The sequence below is a fragment of the Pogoniulus pusillus genome, chromosome 5, assembly GCF_015220805.1.
Source record: "Pogoniulus pusillus isolate bPogPus1 chromosome 5, bPogPus1.pri, whole genome shotgun sequence".
In the NCBI taxonomy this organism is placed as follows: Eukaryota; Metazoa; Chordata; class Aves; order Piciformes; family Lybiidae; genus Pogoniulus; species Pogoniulus pusillus.
Window position 1 is genome coordinate 39,279,190 of NC_087268.1, and position 22,984 is coordinate 39,302,173.

Consider the following 22,984-nt stretch of genomic DNA (forward strand, 5'->3'; position numbering starts at 1 on the left):
TTTTGCCTTTTGCACTGCTGTTCATTTCCACACTATGGAGAGGGAAACGAGCCTAACTATTTATTGTGTGAAACAGAGCTGCTTTTCTATTTGCTTGGAATGTGCCACTTGATAATTTCTCTTGTTTGAAGCATCTTGGCATCTGCAGCCAAAGCCAGACAACTCAAGGACACAGCTGGTCCTACAGGCTCTAGAGAAAGCCTGGGAACAAAACCAGGGCTGCAGTGATGTGAGAAGACTCAACAGAGTGAATGTGCAAAATCAGACTTGGCAGAGAAAGCCACCATGACAGCGGAGCACAGCCAGGCTTCAGTGGGTGCCTCAGTGGAAAACGTAAGGGCCTTTGCCTGGAACATGATTAGCAGAGGTCAGCTAATGAATAACACAGGAACAACACTTTCACCTCCTCAAAATCCCATGTCCAGCTTTCAGATCCCATATCTTGATGCAGCTGGAAAGCCCAATATCAGCAAAGAATGCTCTGACAACCCTTGTATTCATCACCTGCAGGAAGCAAAGGCCAAGAGCTTTGCTGGCTTTCACTCTTTAGCTCTGAATGTTTGGTAATGTAGCAGAGAAAGCTGAGCAATCGTCATCTTCCAGGTGTCCATGACAGCGTTTTTGTTTCTTCTTTGCAAGGGAGGGGCATCAGCTATGAACATGATCCTTCTCATCCTGCAGCTCTTGATCTGCTGCTGAGCCCTCACTGTGCTGCTGCTCAACCTCCTGTCCTTACCCTGATCCTGCAGGACAGACACCAAAGCACTCTGTAAGCCCAGCTCCACCTGCAGCTTCTCCCTGTGACTGCCCAGGTCTGGAAGGCAGGGGGAAATGGTACTTGAGGCTGAGGAATCCATGCATCATCCTGCTTCCATCTGTAGGGTCTTTGCTGTCTCCTGGCATGTGCTTCTGAAGCTTGTGAGCTGCTGAAAAGCAAATGGCAGAGTTCATCTGGCTGAGTATCTGATGTGGTGGCCAGTGCTCCATGCTACAAGGGGTGGGAAAGCCAAACACAGTGGGACAGGGGATGCTGTGCACCAGATCCATGTCCCACGCTGGCAAAACCACTGTCTCGCAAACCATGCCCTGCTCAGCAAAGGTGCCTGATCCATAGCCATATCCACTAACTCAGCAGTGCATTAGATCCTCCAGTGCCAGCCTGAGACTGATTGCCTTGGGAAGTAATTGGCTATGGGAATGGTGAAACCTGACAGGTGGCATGCAGATGGAAAGGAAGATCATGAAATATTTCAGTGCTTAAAGAGACTTAAAGACTAAACAAAGCTGAAAGCTTTGGAAAACCTCAGTTCTATTTCTCTGCACCTCCATGTTGGGACCCACCTTTTGAGACAGCCAAGCATCAGAACTACTAAATGATTTGTCTTAACTTTTGTCTCTTCCTTTTCTTTCACCTTCACACAGCCACTTACTACTGTGTATCTTGGTTCAAGCCCAGGCATCTATCCTGAAACCACAGTGCATGACTTCTAAAATCCAGGCAAGTCAAAGCATTGGAAGGATTTACTGCTTGTGATAAATCACCAGGTAGAGTAACTTCTCAAAAAGGAAGCAATCCCAGCCAAACAGCATAGGTGGGGAGCTTAACAGAGCTAAGTAATCCGTTTCAACTGGGCAGACCTAGAAGGAACTGCTGCCAAGCATACATTTAAAAGAAACTACTCATTGTTGTAAAATGCACTCTGAAAGCAACTCTAAGCACAAGTAACACGAAGATGAATGAAGTAAAAGCAATGGCAATTTTGACTACTTCATTAAAAATGCCCTTTGAAATTTTGTTTTCCTTTCTTTTTCTCAGGTACATCAATACACACAAGCTGCAAAGGAGAACCCAAATAACCCTATAGGCTTTAGGTCCAATGTATTCAGCAACAGTCTGATTTAAGAGATTTCAATGGAGTTTTACACAAGAGTCAGAGAAGAAACCCAGCCCCCTTGGTTCCAGTCCCAACAGTGGTTAGTGCTGTCCTCTGCCCAGCACTGGACTCCCACCCTTTCTATCAAAATAATGTTTGCTTACTAATGGCTTTTCCTCCAAAAGGTGTAAATGGACTCTTGTTTGAGCTTGTCACAGATTTGGCTTTATTCTTTTATCTTCAGTAATTTGGATATTTTTTTCTCCCTGCAGATAGTTTCTATGTTCCATTCGCTGCTATTTGCTAGAGAAAGTCTCTTGGGCGTTTTGCCCTTTGTATTTCCTCTCTTCTTTCATGTGGAGAAGACTGCCAACGTGGGATTTGCAAACTGCTGCCAATATGGGATTTGTGCTGCTGCGGCTGCCAATCTTTAATTTAGCATATGTATAAAGCTAATTTTTGGACACGACGCTAGTGCCTGGCATCTCTGCAGGAGTCAGCCAGGTTGTAATGTTTGTATTGTACTGCACTATAAAAAACAATAAAAAGAAAATATAAAGGAAAAAGCCTTTTATCTCTAGCTTTATAGCTACAGATATGGTCTAAATACTTGCATTCTGCCTCTGCATCTAAAATTCACTTCCTTCTTTCTGTGCCATAGCCCTTTCTTTTAGATTTGCAGTTTGTGGTGCCTGCAGTAGGAGCCAATGATAGACTCCTGCTCCCTACTGAGCATATCTTCGTATTAAAATGCATAAATGCAACTCTTTAGCGGAATAAAAAAGACTAGTTTGCCTTTAATTATATTTAAACTATGCAGACACATGCACCAAGCAACACTTTCTGCTTTTAAAAAATATTTTAATACAGAGAGTCAGGAGGGAAAAAAAAAAAATCTAATCATTTAGGAAACATCTTTCTTACAGAAAACATAAGCTTGACTACCCTTCTTTGGCAAGGACATCTGCTGTTCGGGAGGAGGTTTCTGCAGTCAGTCCTTTAAAATATGGCAGTGCCGTTCAGGACCCCATGCAGGAGCAGGAACAAGCTGAACTCCAGCTCCACGAGGTCTCCCTGCACAGAGGATCTCACACAGCTCTGGGGAGCTCCTCAGCTGTGCCCCAGGAGGGGGCAAAAGGGAAAGCCTATAGGGAAGCTGAGGCTTTAAGGCAGGCAGAAAGGAGCAAAATCATGACGCCCCACTATGTTTGCTGTAGCAGGACAAAGGCTACAGGGAAGTTCAGCTCCCAGGGTTCAAATCCATTGAGAGATTTATCAATGGATTTATAGGAAAAAGCCTTCAGTGACAGTTCACAGCTTTTTCCTAATGGAAGTGCCTTACTAAATCTTTATCTAAACCTATTTCAGCCCTTGTACTTGAGGGGTAGATATTCACCATCGGAGCACAGGCATGAAGGAATTCCAGAGAACGGGTTGTGGCTTGGAAAAGCATGGCAAACCATGACTGCAAAAGCACACCCCACTGAATGCATCCAACTTAAGCACCTTTCCCAAATGCAGAAGGAAAAAAACTCATTGGACAAATGTAAAGAAATACAAAGGTTTTGTATGTTTGCTTTTTTCCCCCCCAAATCTTTAATCTTCTCTTGGGCTGCAGAATCTTTCGATTTTACTTTTTCTTTTGGTCAACAAGGATTTTTGCAATTTCTTTTTACATGATAGGTATTAGACAAAGGAAAACAGTATTGCACTGTCCTGGCATCATTCTTTCTTCTCCCCCCCCCCCCACTTCCTTTTAATTACTATGATTTGAATTACCCCATCTACAGAAGTCCACAATATAGTGTTGACTACCCAGTAATAGAAGGTTGTTTTTCCGCACGGCTGGACTGGTATTTTCTAAGATGGAGATCTGCTAGCTTGCCTACTTTCACAGCAGCAGTGCCATGTGCCGTAATGAGACAGGATTATTGTTGCAACTGCTCTTGAAGGCCTCTCTCCCCAGGCAGCCAAAGAATAACTGAGTCACGCAGGTGATGCATTTGCTGTAATGAGACAGACAAAAGCCCGAAACCCACATCCAGGCTTCTGCTTGGAGAAGAACAAATCCCTGCATACCCACACCTCTGGCAGAGCGTGAGGGGGAAGTGGAATGAGGAGTGCAAGAACAAAACCACCAATGCTGGAAAAACCCAAATATATATGCTGGAGGAAAAAAAATAATATTAATTAAAAATGAAATAAAAAGAGGAGGTCTAATGCTAATACACTCGGCACAGTCATGCAGAAAACCCAGAGTTTGATTTTTAATCCCAGCCTCTTGTTTCTTCAGCTGGCACAGAGCATGCATGGGGTGGAAGGAGGTACAGTGCATCACTCAGCAGCAGCCCCCTCTGGCTGCCTAATGAAAGGGGCTGACAGGCTCTTATGGGAGACCCATCCAGCCCGCCTTGGCTGGGAGGATGATGGCCTTGGCACGGAGCATCGTGACACAGGAGGGGACTTTTTCCCGGCTTTATAAACTCCATCCTTGAGGCCCTGTGTTGCTGCCAACTTCTTCTGCCCAATACAGGACTGTCTAGGCCTCCCTCTGGGGCTCATCCGCTGGTTGGAGAGGCTGTTATTGAGAAACACAGGATATACTCTTGCAGAGCGTGCCGAGCCCAGACCACCCTCGCTGAGTTTCCCACACCTGCTTGCTGGAAGACCAAGCACTGAGGCTGGGAATGGCCGTAGAGAATAGTACCATTGATAGGAAGCAGAAGTGCAAAACAAGTATTTATCTTGTGCTAGGAGTATGCAAGGGCAGCATTGTGTGGTGCCTTCTGTAAGTTAGAAATAGGCTCTATTCCCAGAGCATCAGTCCGTCAGGAAACCATCCTGACAGGCACCTCAGAACGACGAAAAGGATTAGCAGTCTGAATGCCAGGATGCTGCTGCCAATGTTGTGCTCACGTTAGCAGCTGTGCCCCGAGCCCCCCCCCCCCCCCCCCTCCCATTGTGGGGGCAGCAGGAGGAAATGCTGTTATCTTCTCAGTGTCAAGTGTAACCAGATGAACATGGAACAAACTCTATCTCATAGACCTCCATGCAGCTTTAGGATTACAACACAAACATTAATTTCCAGTTTGTAGTAGAGAAAGACTTCGGCACCTTTGCTTGACTTTGCTTTGCAAACTCCTCTCCTGGCCCCAGTCTGTGAGCACTGGTGAGTTGTTCCTGTCTCATTTCCACTGTGAGTACCTGCTGTGATTTGGATCAGTCATTTGATTTCATAGTGCACAGGGCTGCCCTCTACTATGAGCTAGTGGTATCTGAAGTTATTGGAGGAGCAAAGTCAGCAGTTAAGGATGTTTCAGGCCTGTCTGTGTGGATAAAACCTACTATGGGCTTTGATTTACCTGTGTCTGACCCTTCTCTTATGATTAAATCCCAAGATTTATTAGGTTTGCCTGATGCAGGTAAAGGCCAGGTCCCTTATTTTCCCCAACAAAGCATCACACAAGCACATGCAAGCACTGTTCAGCCAAAAGACAATGATGCTATCCCTGGAGTGAAAGCATAGGCCATTGTCTGTGTCCTATCAACCATTGGTTGACTGCTAGTGAGTACCACTGCTGTCAGTTAAAATACTTAACATCACCTAGGAATAAATCTGAACTGAGGAACATCACAAAACATATTCAGAAGGCTATGCAAAACTCAACCTGAAACAACAACAAAGAGCCTTTTGGGAGCTCTTGGTATGACCTCATCACTGAGCTGCTGACTGACCATTCAGCTGGTCAAAGGATTCATATGACACTACTTTTTCCTAATCATGTGAGAAGGGTACCAAATAAAATGGAGTCACTGGTGTGAAACACAAAATCATCCTCTCAGATTTCATCTGTCAATTATTTCACATCAGCAGCCAAAGAAAACAGATGTAATGAACAGCTCATCAGTCAAAACAATCACCCACTAAACGCCATTCCCTTGCTCAACACATTCAGGGGAAGATCATCAATGCTTGGCTTTACACATGACGAGAATTGCACTTGCTGGCCTGTTTCCTGCACTGACCCACACCAGCCCAGTTATACCTCACACCTCTGGGGGTCTGGGCAGCTGCCTGCTCCCAACCCATGCCCCCTCACTCTGCTACAGCACATCGTAAGGTAACTCTGGTTGAAGTGCAGTGTCTTAATGTCACTTACTTGATATCCTGGGCATCACCTACTTCTGGTGTATCAATGCTAAAGAAAAGCCATATGAGCAGGGCAATAAAATAGACGGGGCAGGAAATAATCACAGTACCATCAATAGATCTAAGAAAGATCTCAATCAACAGTGAAAGTGAAAGCATATTAAGAAAAAAAAAAGAACAATACAGCTTCATTAAAAAAAAAAAACAACAAACAAGAAATTGTATTCTTAAAACAAATCCATATTTAAGAGGCAGGCAGACATCTCACATTTTTTCCACCTATTTTCTTCAAGTCTCAGCTCTTTACAACCTTTGCCATCCTACCCATGTCTGACTTCAGGACTACTAAAGCCTGAGGGATGCTGACTGTATCTCAGTGTAAGAAATACCTTAGAAATTGCACAGATGAGATAATTATCACTGCAGATTGCTATTTAAAAATGTGGTACTGTGACTAACGGGGGGAAGGCAAACAAAAAAAACCCCTCCATGTCTCAAAGCATGACACACACCTCTATAAATGGTATTTAAATAATTAAATGCAGAGTTTTAACACAGAGCCCTTTGCCAATGGCAGTATTGGAAATGGATGCAGCGAGGCACTGCGGAAGCACAGGCGGTGCCAGGAGAGTGACGTCTCCTATCTAATGGCACAGACACGCCAACAAACCGCAGCACCTCGGTGGTCTGGTTCCAGAGTGACATTTCTTATCTAATGGCACAGACACGCCAACAAACCATGGCACCTTGGTGGTCTGGTTCCAGAGTGACATTTCCTATCTAATGGCACAGACATGCCAACAAACCGTGGCACCTCAGTGGTCTGGTTCCAGAGTGATGTTTCCTATGTAATGGCACAGACACGCCAACAAACCGCGGCACCTCAGTGGTCTGGTTCCAGAGTGATGTTTCCTATCTAATGGCACAGACACGCCAACAAACCGCGGCACCTCGGTGATCTGGTTCCAGAGTGATGTTTCCTATCTAATGGCACAGACATGCCAACAAACCGCGGCACCTCGGTGGTCTGGTTCCAGAGTGATGTTTCCTATCTAATGGCACAGACACGCCAACAAACCGTGGCACCTCAGTGGTCTGGTTCCAGAGTGATGTTTCCTATCTAATGGCACAGACACGCCAACAAACCGCGGCACCTCAGTGGTCTGGTTCCAGAGTGATGTTTCCTATCTAATGGCACAGACACGCCAAACCGCGGCACCTCGGTGGTCTGGTTCCAGAGTGACGTTTCCTATCTAATGGCACAGACACGCCAACAAACCACGGCACCTCGGTGGTCTGGTTCCAGAGTGACGTTTCCTATCTAATGGCACAGACACGCCAACAAACCGCAGCACCTCGGTGGTCTGGTTCCAGAGTGACGTTTCTTATCTAATGGCACAGACACGCCAACAAACCACGGCACCTCGGTGGTCTGGTTCCAGAGTGATGTTTCCTATCTAATGGCACAGACACGCCAACAAACCACGGCACCTCGGTGGTCTGGTTCCAGAGTGATGTTTCCTATCTAATGGCACAGACACGCCAACAAACCGCGGCACCTCGGAGGTCTGGTTCCAGAGTGACGTTTCCTATGTAATGGCACAGACACGCCAACAAACCACGGCACCTCGGTGGTCTGGTTCCAGAGTGACATTTCTTATCTAATGGCACAGACACGCCAACAAACCGCAGCACCTCGGTGGTCTGGTTCCAGAGTGACGTTTCCTATGTAATGGCACAGACACGCCAACAAACCGCGGCACCTCGGTGGTCTGGTTCCAGAGTGACGTTTCCTATCTAATGGCACAGACACGCCAACAAACCGCAGCACCTCGGTGGTCTGGTTCCAGAGTGACATTTCTTATCTAATGGCACAGACACGCCAACAAACCACGGCACCTCGGTGGTCTGGTTCCAGAGTGATGTTTCCTATGTAATGGCACAGACACGCCAACAAACCACGGCACCTCGGTGGTCTGGTTCCAGAGTGATGTTTCCTATCTAATGGCACAGACACGCCAACAAACCGCGGCACCTCGGAGGTCTGGTTCCAGAGTGATGTTTCCTATCTAATGGCACAGACACGCCAACAAACCGCGGCACCTCGGAGGTCTGGTTCCAGAGTGATGTTTCCTATCTAATGGCACAGACACGCCAACAAACCACGGCACCTCGGAGGTCTGGTTCCAGAGTGATGTTTCCTATCTAATGGCACAGACACGCCAACAAACCACGGCACCTCGGTGGTCTGGTTCCAGAGTGATGTTTCCTATCTAATGGCACAGACACGCCAACAAACCGCGGCACCTCGGTCTGGTTCCAGAGTGATGTTTCCTATCTAATGGCACAGACACGCCAACAAACCGCGGCACCTCGGAGGTCTGGTTCCAGAGTGATGTTTCCTATCTAATGGCACAGACACGCCAACAAACCGTGGCACCTCGGTGGTCTGGTTCCAGAGTGATGTTTCCTATCTAATGGCACAGACACGCCAACAAACCGCGGCACCTCGGTGGTCTGGTTCCAGAGTGATGTTTCCTATCTAATGGCACAGACACGCCAAACCGCGGCACCTCGGAGGTCTGGCTCCTCGCTGGTATTTCAGTTGTGCATCTGCTGCAGCCGCGGACGCAGCGACTCCTGAATTAAACACTAGTGCTCAGTGACGCTGATGCTTGCAGTCAAGCAAACATATCTTGATGAAGTTAGAGATGCAGAAAATATTTTCTGACAGAATGCATGAGCGAAACAGCCAGAAGTGCAGCCCGTTCGGCGCGAAAGGCTCATGCAGAGAGAGAGACCGGGGAGATGCTGGAAATTGGACTCTCTGAATTTGGCAGGAAGAGGCGAATTTTTATTAGCAATCTATGACACAGATGTAACTTTCCCACTATTAATAGTTTTCAGTTGCCAGAAGAAAATCACCGTTTCTGATTGTTTCTCAACTATTCCATTTTATAATGGGGGGAAAAAAAGAAAAAGGAAAAGGAGGAGGAAGGCAAGTAAACTTACATCTCCGTTACGTAAAGTAGTAGCTCTAAGTGGACAATACCATAGCATTCCAGTTTAACAGGGTCTTCACACATGTAAACATGCAGTGAAGCTGGAGATGGGTAGGTTCGGGCTGGATGGGAGGAGGAAGTTCTTCACCGTGAGAGTGGTGAAAGCCTGGAATAAGATGCCCAGGGAGGCATTTGAAGCCCCATCCCTGGAGGTGTTTAAGGCCAGGCTGGATGAGGTTCTGGCCAGCCTAATCTAGGGCAGGGTGTCCCTTCCCATGGCAGGAGAGTTGGAACCAGATGATCCTTGTGGTCCCTTCCGACCCTGACTGATTCTATGATTCTTTGAAACACTTCACAACCTTCTTCACAAACCCAGCACCTGTAATTCCACAACAATTTTTATAGAATCATATAGAATCATAGAATCAACCAGGTTGGAAGAGACCTCCAAGATCATCCAGTCCAATCTATCACCCAGCCCTATCCAGTCATCTAGACCATGGCCTCATCTGTTCTTGAATTCTGCACGTGTATGTTAAAAATGTGCAAGAAAATTTTGCAAAACGTAGTAAATTAAATAGGAATTGATAAAAATAAGACTGCTGCTATTTGTTACCTAACACACAGGATCTTCAAAGTCTAAGGACACTTCATTTCCTTGAAGAACCACACTGTGTGCTCATTTTCCTCTGAAGTCAACAGAATGCACACTTTAAATTAGCAGTGGAAGAGGTTGTGGAATTAGTTTTAATATGTAAAGCACCAACCCCACCTGTTTTACTGTATTGCATCCTATATCAGAAGGAAAACACAGCTTTGTGGCTCCCTATGTGCCACCATGATCACTGAGCAGAGGAAATTGCTATGGAACAATACTTTTAAGCCTCTGACTTAGAAGTTTGGATGGGCTAAATAATTACACTTTTAAAGAAGTGTATCTAAACTTCACTGAAAATATCCTCAGCTTTTTAGAAGGTCCCCAAAGGTTTACAAAGACACAGCAAGTAAAAATTAGTAGTTAGTTCCTTTGCAGAGAAAGGCTTGCAAGCTCAATGGGGAAATACTCTTTAGCCACAGCAGGAGGGTAGCCCTTGGGGAAAGGCCCAGATGGACTTGGCTCTCATGGTCAGCTACATTGCCCAGCCAGAAACACACTGCTTGCTACTGAAACCAAACCAGCTGTTCTCAACCACAAGGCTATATATCTATTAATTGCAAAAGTGGTTTTATCCAGTACTCTGATCATGCTAGCTAAGATGACCACATAGGTAAGCTTTCCAGCTGCATTTAAAAAGCATGAACTAGCTGCACCCTGAGGTCAGTGGGCACACTTCCTACCCTGCCTTGCCAGAACACAGGTAACAAATGTACTAGCTTGAAGAGGCCAGGATCCTAAAAACAAAACACAAATTCTTTTATGGGTCTTTACCAGAATCATGACTGTTGGAGAGCTGAGCAGTGCCAAATGTGCAATGGCTTGAAACTCATGCTGATGACAAAACTAAAGCAGCAAAAGGCATGAGGGAAAGGCTTGTCTATGAGCTCCTTAGACTACAAAGTGTCAGTTAAAACACATAGCTGCAGACAGTCAAGCTTTCTCATTTGTCACTGTGGCTGGACACAGCCAAGCAAGCATAGCAGTGGAGCCTCATCCTGAGATCCTTCAGAGCCCTGGATGCTGTCTGCAGCATTGCCTTGTGGTGGTAGCTTTGTGTCACGGTGCTCTCTTTCCCCTATACAAACCACTCTCAAAACAGATGAGAAATGCAGTGAAGCATATGAGCGAGAAGCACCCCATGCTCATACAAGAAGTACCAGGCTTCAATCCCTGTTAGAACCCAACCACAAAGACAGACCAGACATTCTTCTGACCAGAAGGGCTCACCTCTTGCTCAGCTGCTGTGTGCAGTCAGGGTTTCCAGAGAGTGCACAGAGGGGAGAGTCAACCCCAAACTTTCTTTCTTCCCTCTGCAAGACGGCGGAGCGACCCCTGCACGTGTGTGTGTGTGCATTTTGAAGCCAAAGATGCAGCAACCATGACAGCCCTTCCACGATGTGCCCCACCAGGCGCCTGCTGGGCCGGCGTGGCTCTGCACCCACCCCTACTGCTAGCCCCCTTGCAGCGCAACAATTTACCCTTGAATAAATTAGCAATAATTGGAAATCCACTTCACTGGACCTTACGCAGCATGACTAATGTGACTCACTTTTTAGCTCTGTTCCTTTTGTGCCACTACTCAGCAAAGAGGGTGCCTTAGAAAAGAGAAGAACCAGTAAACTTTATGCTGTGGAAAAAGAAATGACAGTCTCTGAAGAGTGATATAAAGGTTTAATGGGTGCTTTGGATGCACAAGAAGCAAGTGTTTTAAGAGTGCTATGGGGCACAATGCTCCTACTGATGGCTTTTCCCCCTTTGTATCCTTGCCTTTACCTTTTACATGGTGCATGTTAATTTTGATGGCACAGAGACAAGGCTCAGAACAGTACATTGCTGCAACAAAGGGAAAATACAAATCTACAAAGCACAAATAATTTTGGGGAAAAAACCCAAGTGTTGTGTTATTTACTAGAAACATTGCAGGGGTTGGGTGGGCTGAGGGTCATCGGAATCTCAGCCTTTCTTTTCACCTAGATTTCTTCTGAGAAGGTGGGGGGGTCGGGGGGTGGGGAATCCCATTAAAGTATGTTTAGAATGGTAAAAGCTTACAGTGACATTACAGCTAACATGCCAGAAGGGCAATTTTCAAAAAGTGAGTGTGATGAAAACATTGTTAATTCTGGAGTGTCACATACATCAGTTTTCTTTCATAACCATATTCAAGATCACTGAGTTAATTGTCAGGCCACTTTCCCCTCCCAAAAAAAAAAATAGAAGGATGAATGTTCAGCATATAATGCCTTTGGAAGCCCTGTAATACTGCACAGCTGCAATATCCAGACAATTTGGCTAAGTCTGAGCACTCAACAGTAACTTGTGACCTAGAGTGTGAAGTAAGCACCATGAAATACAGTACAGAATTTGTGACACAATCAGTGTGGGTTTATTAATGTCACATCCAAATTCCCTGCTTAAGAAAATTATCTTTTGGTACCTGCCAACAGGTATTTTCCGTTCTAGGGGGAGTACTTTTCTCCTGATGTATGCCCGTAATTCCTGTAACATGAAGCCCAGATATCACAGAACCATGGAATCAACCAGGCTGGAAGAGACCTCCAAGATCATCCAGTCCAACCTAGCACCCAGCCCCCTCCAATCAACTAGACCATGGCACTAAGTGCCTCATCCAGTCTTTGCTTGAACACCTCCAGGGATGGCGACTCCACCACCTCCCTGGGCAGCCCATTCCAATGGCAAATCACTCTCTCTGAACACACAGGAGGAGAGAAGAGCACATCCCTGTAGCCACATTTTTTTCTAAGACAGTAGCAAGACAATTGTTTCACCATTTCTGCGTGGGATCCTTAAGGAGAAATTGTTGTCTAAGAAACAATCCCAACTCCCAAGGAAAAAATTACAGCCTTTCATTGTCATAGCAGCATGTAACTAAGGTTTAGATAAGTGAACAGATGCATGCAAAAATCAGCCACGAGAATGGAAAACATTCATTCTCACAATCTGCTAGGTATGCATGAAACCGAGCCAAAGAGATCTCCAGCAGAACGCAGTGTCACAGTCTTGGCACAACGGGGAACTTTCTCAGATGCTCCTTGTGCCAGCACTGGCACTGGTACTGTACAGCTGTGTTTAGAGATCATTGAAATATACTGGAATTTCAAAGAGTTAATAATATGACTTTTCCAGGAAATTAGATGTGATTTTTTTCTTGTTATTGCAGCTACTGCTATACATGAAGCAGCAAGTTCAACAGAGAGATTTGCCAAGTGCATTTCCCTCTGCCACAATGTAAGTCCCTTATCAAACCCTTTCAATGAAAACTCCATGGTGTTGCCTTCACAGCACTTAAGTGACCCAAGCTCAGTGACCTCATGCAATGCTGAAAGAGATCCCAAATTTTATATGACTTTTTACATTACTGTTCTTCTAAACCAGAGTAAAAATGAGTATGTAATTAGACCAGGTACCTTAGATTGAATTAAAGAGTACAGTCAAATATTTTCTTAAGTAGCAGTTCCTCAGAAATCAGGCTTCTGACTTTTCAAGGGTGAATTATATGTCTTATTCTGCTGCAATGTAGATCTTATCAATTTAACTTCACAGCTGGTGCCTGGCCTTCAAAAGCCTGAGTCTAGAAAGTCCAAAGAAAGTAACTAGATTGAGCACTCATTTTAGTATGTGAGCTGTGAGCAAAAAATGATATATGGAAAAGCAGGAAGGGAGGGGACTGTTCCCTTGAGTGGCAGACTTCATCTGACAGCTCTTTTGTGCCTGCTTTTGCTGTGGGAGGATCAGGCCCTCATATTCCTACAGAAGGCACCTTCAACCTCTTTACTCCTAAACAGGACTGCTCGGAAGCTCTTGGTTTTAGCAGCACTTTCAGGATGAAGATTGTTTTCTGGAGTGAAAGGAGAAGTTTTCTCCTAACGAGAGTCTTTCCCTTTGGAAGCCTGTCAGCTTCACACAAGCCAATATTCTTGGACCTTGGATCAATTTTAATGGGAAAAAGCATTAAAGAAAATTGTCACATGGCTTCTGGAACCACATGTAGAGTCGAGAATGTCTCTGCACTCCAAAGCTGCTGCTCAAGTGCTTCCATTTATATTTCTTGGCAAAAACCACATTTATCTACTCACTTAATTTCCAGAACAGGGTGAAAACCAGATGCCCTTCTTTGCACCATGCAGCTTACTCCCTGGGATGTCTACATGAAAGATACTGTGGTGATGGAGTTTATTTTAAGAAGGTGGTTGATTGGTAGTTTACAATGTTGCCCTTTTCATGCCACACTCTGCAAAGAAAAAAAAAAGCAACTATGAAAGGAGATGTCTTGCGCCAAGGCACTCTTCTGAAACACACCTTCCCTCTGATCTATGACCTGGAGTCAGTCCCCAGAGGCAAGGAGGTAGATGCTGCCAGGATGGCCCTCGGACTGCTTACAAAACTCTGCTGGAGTCCTGACATGAGGAGGAGGAAAATGAAAGGAGTAGTTTAGAAAAAAAAAAATACTTTTGTTTAGGCCAGATCTGTGACCTGTAAAGCTGTCTCCAAAGGGGTACACAGCCTCTCTGCCTTCTTCAAAAGGAATGTCTGGAATCTGCAGCTCTGTGCAGCATAATGTTTCACGATGTACTCTTTCCTCTTTGTTAAGCTCCAGAAGTGTGCATTACAATTTCATATCTTCTTCAGCGGTTTGTTTGTCCTTTAATGGGCTGTGTCTCTTTCTTCCTGCTTAAGAAATTTCTAGACTAATTACTCAGCACTAGAAGAATAAACAATTCATTTGTATAAGTCAGATGCAACACCAGCATCCACTTTAAGGGAACACAGTCTCAAGTTGTGCCGGGGAAAGTATAGGCTGGATGTTAGGAGGAAGTTGTTGGCAGAGAGAGTGATTGGCATTGGAATGGGCTGCCCAGGGAGGTGGTGGAGTCACCATCCCTGGAGGTGTTCAAGAAAAGCCTGGCTGAGGCACTTAGTGCCATGGTCTAGTTGACTGGATAGGGCTGGGTGCTAGGTTGGACTGGATGATCTTGGAGGTCTCTTCCAACCTGGTTGATTCCATGATTTTATGAGTCTCTGGCTTGTCGTATCATTTGCAACAATGACTTTTAACAGTGGTTCAGGGAATGACTACTCTGCATTTAGCAAATCCCAGCAAAGTTTCTAAGCTTTTCAACATTGTAATGAAAGGACAGAGCCTTATCCAGTTTTCCTTCTGTGGTAAATGGGATGTAAAACCATGCACTGGGGGGTTTGGGATGCTATGTCATGGGTTACAGAGATACCTCACACAGGTGCAAAGCATGTAATTCCCATTCTGTGGCAGCCTACTGCTGCCACTTGGGAAAAAAAGGCAACACCAAAAAAAAAAAAGAAAGGAAGGAACTAGTTCACTGCAGCTAGTGCAAAGCAAGCTCTTTAGTGTACGTGCTGTGAGGCTACCTTGGCACACCCATAGGCTGCTACCATGAGACTGACAAATGCTGGGGAACCCATTTGCACGGTTCGATGAGCCCATAGGAGAGAATATGGTGAGCAACCTCGGCAAGCGTTGAGAACGCGAGTCAAGGAGATGTGTAAAGTGCCAAAAGGGAACCAGCAGAACATTACACTTGTATGAAATGGGAGCAATCTCATTACCAGAGGTGATAACCATTGCACCCCTGATGGAAATGCGTAATTACTGAAAACAGCTAATCAACTGCAAGAGCAGCAGGGTAGCCACAAACTCCTATCTATACCATCTACTGTGCTTAACCCAGTTGAGCTGTTCCTCCTCCTCCACCCTCTACAAAAGGATGTGTAAAAGATGGTGCATGTACAGGCCCCCCCATGTGGGTCAGCGCAGCTAAGTGATCTACAGCTATGTGTTTTCAACAGCCAATAAAGCAAGTGTCAGTTCTGTGAAGTTTTCTTCCCAGTTCTATAGGATGCTCAAGCATGCCATGGTTACAGGATTTGGAACAAAAAGTTTAACATCCAAATCCTTCTTAAAAAACACAGTGACAACAAGTTTCCTAACATTAATCTCTGACTCTCAGAAACCTTGTCTTTAAATTTACTAGCAATATAGTACGGCTGTGGACAACAAGAAGAGGTAATTCTCAGGCTAATGGTAAATTGAACTGTTAATGGGATCTGGGGCCAGCTATGGGAGTGCTCCTGTGTGTGCACACGTCCCAGCAAAAAGAGTCTGACCAACAAGAAGTGTACAAACCTCCACGCTTCATAGGTCCAGGGGATGGAAACAGGAGATCAGAGGCTCTGGGGCCAGCCACAGGATATACTGACTGCCCAAGGCTGGTCTGTACAATATCTGTATAGAGATGCATATTATACACACTATGTGCATATGCACACCACTGTAAAGAGAAAGTGTACATAGGATGGGGAAGAGGATTTGTCCATCACACAGCCTCTAGAGCACTGTTTTCCCTTGCTCTGACCATTGCGGTCTCTATCCAGGCACTTCCAACAACACCAGGAACTGGCTTGATTTGCTTTTCAAACTGCAACAGGTGAGAGAGGGTATGGAGGGAAAGAAAAAATAGCTGTCAGCAGTAAGTGAAATATGTAATTTTCCACTTATGGCTAGAAAAGGATTAAAAACTATGTGAATTGTTTCAAGGTTTTTAAACAGAAAGAGCTGCTTGTGGAAGTGGCAGGCTGTTAAGAAAGAGTATAAATGAAAATTTGCCTGGGAGTATAGAAGTGCCTTTGATTGTACCAGTTTCATGCCTATTGAGAATCTGACTTTTGGATTAGAGTAGCAACCCAGTACTAGAACCACACAGGGGCATATCCATTGTGATATCTGAAAAAAGCCATAGGCTAAAACATCTAAGATCTCCCTGAAGCACAGATAGAAATCTATGCCTCTCTCTTCTTTTAGGTTCATGCCCTAATCACTGAGCTAGAAAGTAATCTTCAGGCCTAGACTCACTCTCTGTCCCACTCATTTAATATCTGTTTATTTAAGGCAAGAGGGATGCACCCACAGAGATGGGTGCACATCGATCAGTTTTGTTTAGCAAGCAGGATGCTGTCCTCACTTCAGATCAGAACAAACAGGCTGCAGCTCCCTGCTTCCTGGACAAGTTTTCAAACAACTAGGAAAATCACACAATCTAATTCAGGTTGGAAGGGACCTCAGGACACCATCTCTGCCACTTGTCTCCTTAAAACAGGGCTCTAGACCATATTGCTCATGGCTTCTTCCAGCTAAGGTCTGGATAACTCCAAAGAGGGAAGAGGCACCACTGCTCTGCACAATCTCTTCTGGTACCTGACCACAGACACAGGAAAGACTTCTTCCCTTGTCTCCAGCTGTCATTTCACCTCATGTAACCTGTGGCCACTGCTCATGCCCTGTTGCTGTGCTCCTCTGGCTCTGTGTTCCATTCAGTTCCCTTTAAGTGGCAAAGCCTCCATCAAGGCCTGGCTGAGCCATCTTTTCTCCAGGATGAACACATCCAACTCCTCAGCCTTTCATCCTTTGTCATAATCACCTTGGTGGCACTTGCTGGGCTCCCCACCATTGATCATTCTCTCTTTGTTCCAGGGCCCACAGCCAGGCACAGCTCCCCATTCCTGGGAGACCTTCAAAGACAAGAGGAGGGAAGTAACCCCTTTCCTGCTAGTTGCATCCATGTCAGCACATTGCTGGAGTTGTTCAGCACCTTTTCTGCAGGGGCATGCTGCTGTAAACCAGCACTCTGGACCTCTTTGGCAGAGTTATCCACAGGGAGTCATGTTCTCAGCCTGTACTGGAGTGTGTGGTTATCTCCCTCTGGCACTGGGACTTTCCTTTTTACCTTGCCCTTCCCTCCTCCACACTGCAGAAGTCCCTCTAAAGGGCAGTCCTGCTGGCCACTCATTCCTCTGACTTGCAACCCTGCAGAGCTTGCACTCCATGAAATCATCTAGATTGCTGATTAAAAGGTGACACAATATCTGCAAAACATCACACAAAACATCTTCTCAGCATTATTTTTTGAGATCTATAATCTAAGCAGTTTGCTTATATGGTCCATTACTCTTCCAGCTGACTAGGAGGATAGGGACACTGTGTTAGGGACACTTACATATTTAAAGGTAAGAGACATTCATTGCTTTCCCCTCATCCTAACTGCCAGTCATCTCAAAGAGAAAGCCAATCAGGCTTATCAGGCACAACTTATTTCTGATCAGTCCATTCAGGCTATGTCCACATGTGCCTTGAAATACCCTCTGTGACAAACAGCACTATCACTTTGAAAACCAGCATGAAAAAGAGCAATGTGCTCTTGTGGCCAGGAAGGCCAATGCCATTCTGGGGTATATTAGAAGGGCTGAGGTTAGTAGGATGAGGGAAGTTCTGTTTCCCTTCTACTCTGCCCTGGTAAGGCCTCATCTGGAGTACTGTGTCCAGTTCTGGCCCCCCACAGCTCAAGGAGGAGAGGGAGCTGCTTGAGAGAGTCCAGCACAGAGCCACAAAAATGATTAAGGAAGTTGAACATCTTCCTTATGAGGAGAGACTGAAGGAGCTGGGGCTTTTTAGCTTGGAGAGACTGAGGAGTGACCTCATTCATGTTTATAAATATGTAAGGGGTGAGTGCCAGGAGGCTGGAGCCAGCCTCTTCTTGGTGATGCCCAGTGACAGGACAATGGGGCAATGGATGGAAGTTGAGGCATAGGAGGCTTTGCGTGAACCTGAGGAAGAGTTTTTGCAATGTGAGGGTGACAAAGCACTGGACAGGCTGCCCAGGAAGGTTGTGGAGTCTCCTTTTCTGGAGACATTCAAGAACCATCTGGATGCATTCCAGTGTGATCTGCTCTAGGTGATCCTGCTCTGGCAGGGAGGCTGGACCAGATGATCTTTTGAGGTCCCTTACAGCCCCTGATGTTCTATGATTCCATGATTCTTCGAAAACCTAGCAGGAAAACTAGCCCACACTTCCTCATTCTTATGGTTTCTGATGACAGCTGTAACATTTGCCTTTCTCCACAAACCTCTCCCAGCTACCACAACCTTCCAGTGGTGACAGACAGCAGTTTCATGATAATACCAGCCAGCTCCCTTGGTGGCCTCCAGCATGTGCTGTCTGGAGCCAAGGGGCAGCCCAAACACTACCCTCTACTGCATGCAAGAGCTATCTCCCCAGTGTGCTACTAGACACAAGGAGGTGACCAGAAGGTCTAATACCAGACTGGCTGTAAAGATTGAGGATAAGAAAGTATTGAACTTATCCATGTCTTACAAGCAAAGGCAATCACTCAGTGGCAGACTCACATTTTCCCTGGTCTTTCATACATGGTTGATGAAAGTGCTGAAATCTTTTGTGATTGCTTTCCAGGCCTCTCACAAGTTCTGACTCAAACCAGGCTTTGACATTCCTCATTCCATCCTTACATGCCCAAGTATTATTTCTCTGTTCCTCCTCAACAGTCCATTCCTGCTTCCATTTTTTTGTATGCTTTCTTATTGCATTGGAATTAAATCAAGAGTTTCCTGTTCAGCAGGCTGGCCTCCTGCCATGCTGCCTGTTCTTCTGCCCTTCAAATGATTTTCTTGCATTTTGAGCAGGTTGTCACTTAAGTCTGACCAGTCCTTATGAGCTCACTTACCTTCAGGGGTAGCCTAACATGGGATCAGGCCTGCCTACCAGCTGAAGTCTTGTGCCCTTGCCTTCCTCACTGCCTTCAGGATTGTAAACTCCAGCATCTGACAGCTCCTGCAGTCAAGGCTGCTATTGACTGACAGCTTGCTCTCACTCAGGAGCCCAGCAAAGCATCTCCCCTAGTTAGCTTGTTCAGCACTTGCATCTTAAATTGTCTTCCATGTACTCCAGAAATCAGGATTGCTTGTGTCCCATCACACTGTCCTCTGATATTGGCATGGTTACAGTTTTCCATGACTGTCAGAAAGAATTTAAGATACTTCTTTTAGATGTGTAAAGAAATCTTTGGCTATGGTCTCTCCTTGATCAGGCAGCACCACAATAATCATCTGTTCTTGCTTCCCTTCTGACCCTGATCTGTCAGAAGTGAACTTGTTACCCATGTCACCATGTATATGACCATTATTTATTCTTTCCTAGCCTAGCCATTTTTAAATAAAAAGGTCACAGCTTCTGTACTTTGCATGTGTCTCCTGTCAGAGTTTGCTAGGCAAGTTTTGATCCCATCTGTTTAAGGGCCTTAGACCATATCTTTCTGATAGCCTTGGCATGAGAGAGACAAGAAGCTGCCAGAAGAGGACATAAGCATTTCTGAGTATGCACAAAAGTAGAATCATAGAATCAACCAGGTTGGAAGAGACCTCCAAGATCATCCAGTCCAACCTAGCACCCAGCCCTATCCAGTCAACTAGACCATGGCACTAAGTGCCTCAGCCAGGCTTTGCTTGAACACCTTCAGGGACAGCAACTCCACCAACTCCCTGGGCAGCCCATTCCAATGCCAATCACTCTTTCTGGGAAGAACTTCTTCCTAACATCCAGCCTGTACCTCCCCCAGCACAACTTGAGACTGTGTCCTCTGGTTCTGTTGTCTGTAAAGCATCTGGGAGCACATGCAGGCATTAGCAGTGTGGCTGGGAATTGCATTCCTGGATGCAGGTGTCTAAAGTCTACTTAAGGCAGATGCAGATAACATTTTAGTGATCAGGCAGTATAATGTGCTAAGGACACTTAAAAATACCTGACACTGTGAAGCTGTATAAAGAAGCACAGACAAAGTCTCTTGTTCACTAAGTCTATTGATTCTAGCTGAAAAGAGGCCAGAACAGGTTATGTTCACAGACAACAAAATAAGAGAAGAAAATGGGTACATCTGTGTGGGCTGGTGATAGGAGTAGGACATCTCTGAATAATTTGATGGCCTTTAATGACAAAGTGACTGGGTACATGGACAGACAGAGAGTAGCAGATGCAATATACCCTGATTTTAGAAGGTGTGGCATTTTCACAGAATGGTAGAGGTTGGAAGGAACGTCCAGAGATCACCTAGTCCAACCCCCCTGCCAAAGCAGGTTTGTCTAGACCAGGTTACACAGGAACATGCCCAGGTGGGTTTTTTAATTCTTTAGAGGAGACTCCACAATCTTTCTGGGCATCCTGTTCAAGTGCTCAATCACCTTCTAAGGAAAGGTTTTTCTCATGTTTAGATGAAACTTCCTGTGCTCTAGTTTGTGTCTATTGCCCCTTGTCATATTACTGAGCACCACTGAAAAGAGACTGGCCCCATCCTCTTGACACTTGTCCTTTAGGTGTTTATAAACATTGATAAGATGCCCTCTCAGTCACTAGGTTAAGGAGCCACAGGTCTCCCAGCCTTTCATCATCAGAGATATCCTCCAGGCAAATAATCATCTTTGTACACCTCTGCTGGACTCCCTCCAGTAGCTCCCTGTCTTTCTTGAACTGGGGAGCCCAGAACTGGACACAGTACTGGACAGAGTACTCCAGATGTGGCCTCACTAGATCAGAATAGAGGGGGAGGAGAGTCCTCCTTGACCTGTTGGTCACGTTCTTCCTAAAGCACCCCAAGGTACCATTGGTCTTCTTGGCCACAAGAGAACACTGCCTGCTTCCTCATAGTTAACTCAACCACCAGGACTCTCAGGTTCTTTCCTGCAAAGCTACTTTTCATCAGGTCAACCCCATACCTGTATTGGCACAAGTACAGGTTCATCTGAAAGCTTAGAATATACAAGTTAGAAGAGTGGACTATGAGATAGGCTGAGAAGTGACTGGGCAGCTGAGACAGAAGGATCACTTTCCACGTCTCAATGACTAGTTGGCAGCTGGTAGAAAGTGGAGAGCCCCAGGCTTTGATACTAGCAGCAGTTTTATTCAGCATCTTCTGCATCAACCCCAATGATGACACAGAATGAGCCCTAAGCAAATTTTCCAGTGACATCAAACTAGAAGGATATGATTGGGTTAGCCTGGAGAAGAGGAGGCTCAGAGGTGACCTTATTGCTGTCTACAACTACCTGAGGGGTGGTTGTGGCCAGGAGGAGGTTGCCCTCTTCTCTCAGGTGGCCAGCGTCAGAACGAGAGGACACAGCCTCAAGCTGTGCCAGGGGAAATTTAGGCTGGAGGTGAGGAGAAAGTTCTTCCCTGAGAGAGTCATTGGACACTGGAATGGGCTGCCCGGGGAGGTGGTGGAGTCGCCGTCCCTGGAGCTGTTCAAGGCAGGATTGGACGTGGCACTTGGTGCCATGGTCTAGCCTTGAGCTCTGTCGTAAAGGGTTGGACTTGATGATCTGTGAGGTCTCTTCCAACCCTGATGATACTGATACAGTTCACAGGCACCATGACAAACTCAAGAACTGGGCCAGCAGAAGCACCAGGAAATTCAATAAGAACAAGGAGTTGTGCAGTGGGTATTGGATAACCTCATACTCTGCTTGGTTGAAGGAGACAGGCTATAGATCATGCCTGCTGAAAGGGGCCTGGTTGGTGGCAATCTGAACGAGGGCCCACAAGGGAACTCTATGTGCTCACTGCAAACAAGGCAAACTGCACACTGGACTAAAGCAGGAGGAGCATGGCCAGAAGACTAAGGCAGTTACTATCCCCTTTTACTCAGCTCTAATGAAGCTGCAGCTAGAGCATGTTCTCCAGCTTTGGCCACCTACTTTAAGAGAGATGTTGAGAAACTGTGGAGGGTGGTACAATCTGGACCAGGAGGTCTAGCCTTGAGCTCTGTGGTAAAGGGTTGGACTTGATGATCTGTGAGGTCTCTTCCAACCTTGGTGATACTGTGATACTGTGATCATGGACCTGGCTTCCCAGTCAGGATCTCACCTGGTACTGAACAAAGTCAGTTCTAGATTAATTACAGAACAAGGCAGAATTTTAGCCACTCTGACACAAAGGAGTGCCAACGAGATTGGAGTTTTGTCCCACTTTCCTTGTCAGGAACTCACAGCCATGCTCATTCAGTGCTTCTCAAAGCGCTTCACAGATTGAGTCCTGCCCTTTTTACACATTGACAAGCAAGCAGAAAGCAGCAGTTAAACACAGCCTAATTGAGGAGGCTCAGCCAGCACCCGTGGGTGATGTTAGAGCAATCATCAAGCCTAGTCCTACATAGCCGGGGGGCCACCAGGCCCCCCGGCCTTTTTGATCACCTCCACCACTCACCCAGTGCACTCACCAGGGTGGGAGACTCACCAGTGGTGATGGGAGGAGGATCCTCTGCCCAGTTGGGCAAACTTGGAGCTACTGCTTCTTCTGGGGCTGATTATAAAGGGGAGTGAGCAGGGAGGGCAAAGTGGTCACACCTGGGGTGGGAGGAGACTGCAACAGCACCCAGGTGCTGTGAGTTTGGGAGAAAAAAGGGGGAAATG

At 45.9% G+C, this 22,984-nt stretch overlaps 1 protein-coding gene and 1 long non-coding RNA gene across 8 annotated transcripts in view; both read right to left on the reverse strand.

Moving 5' to 3' along the window:
• The window catches only part of CLYBL (citramalyl-CoA lyase), a 229,700-nt gene that overhangs the window by 65,249 nt on the left and 141,467 nt on the right, over positions 1-22,984 (reverse strand). The window lies entirely within an intron of this gene.
• LOC135175552 (uncharacterized) lies at positions 332-22,844 on the reverse strand. The gene is made up of 3 exons (XR_010302389.1): positions 22,809-22,844; positions 13,779-13,933; positions 332-926 (listed from the first exon to the last, which is right to left on the reverse strand). It is a non-coding gene; the product is annotated as an uncharacterized LOC135175552 (long non-coding RNA).